The sequence below is a fragment of the Laccaria bicolor genome, genomic scaffold (genome assembly GCF_000143565.1).
Source record: "Laccaria bicolor S238N-H82 LACBIscaffold_55 genomic scaffold, whole genome shotgun sequence".
Lineage (NCBI taxonomy): Eukaryota > Fungi > Basidiomycota > Agaricomycetes > Agaricales > Hydnangiaceae > Laccaria > Laccaria bicolor.
In genome coordinates, this window is record NW_001889926.1 from 15,332 (window position 1) to 16,264 (window position 933).

Here is a 933-nt window from a genome sequence, read left to right on the forward strand (position 1 = left end):
AACATTCGATTTTTTGCCTCGCTGATTGCCCCCATCCGTTACACAGGTCCTGTTTCATAAAACCAATGCAAGCCCCACTTCGACGATCGTACCGCCTTTCCTAGGTCCACCATGGCTCGCACGACCCGGCCACTTGCATCCCTTCGTCCATCGACTCACGAAGGGACCTCACACGTACATTGATCATCTGATCTGTTGCGCCCCTCTACTCGTTGCCCTGAACTTATCAGTTACCCGATTCCCGACGCTATGTGTCGTTACATACATGGTATATCACCCAACAGCCGCAATGTCTGCCCGTGAGACCAGCAAAACATTGTCTCTGGATGCAGCGTTCACCGTGTAGATTCTCCGTCGTGCGTATCCATCCACAGCTCGTCGTCGCCATTGACTGCCGCAACATCGCAAATACAAATGTACCCATCGCTGATGGGCTCTTTTAAGTTTGAATTAGACGTGATTGACTATAGTTACTGACACCTGCCTTCTTCTCGTTCAGCAGATCGGGTTTGAGTCGAAGAATTGGAACGGCCTCAATATGCACGCGGCCTGTCGGCAAAGCCAGGACATTTGAACTGCTACTTGCAACGGAGCGATAACGTATAACCACAACACTCTTCCAGGTTGACTCCGTAGCTTGACGGACTGATATGTACCCAAATTATACCAAGAACTGGTACAATGTCAATCATAATTGCATTATCTCCCAGAACATGAACAAGCACTCGTTAAACCTGCTACTACTTCCTACTTTCACAGCCAATTACAGGCAGTACATACAGACCTCCTTTGCCTGAGGCATTTCACGCCAAAGGACGCAAACGTACAATTCTGGTGTCGACGATGCCAAGAGTCGGGAATGTGGGATACAGCGGCAGGTAGGTGAAGAACTGGGTTTACGGCCGTACAGCGCGCTGACCAAAAGTGATTGAA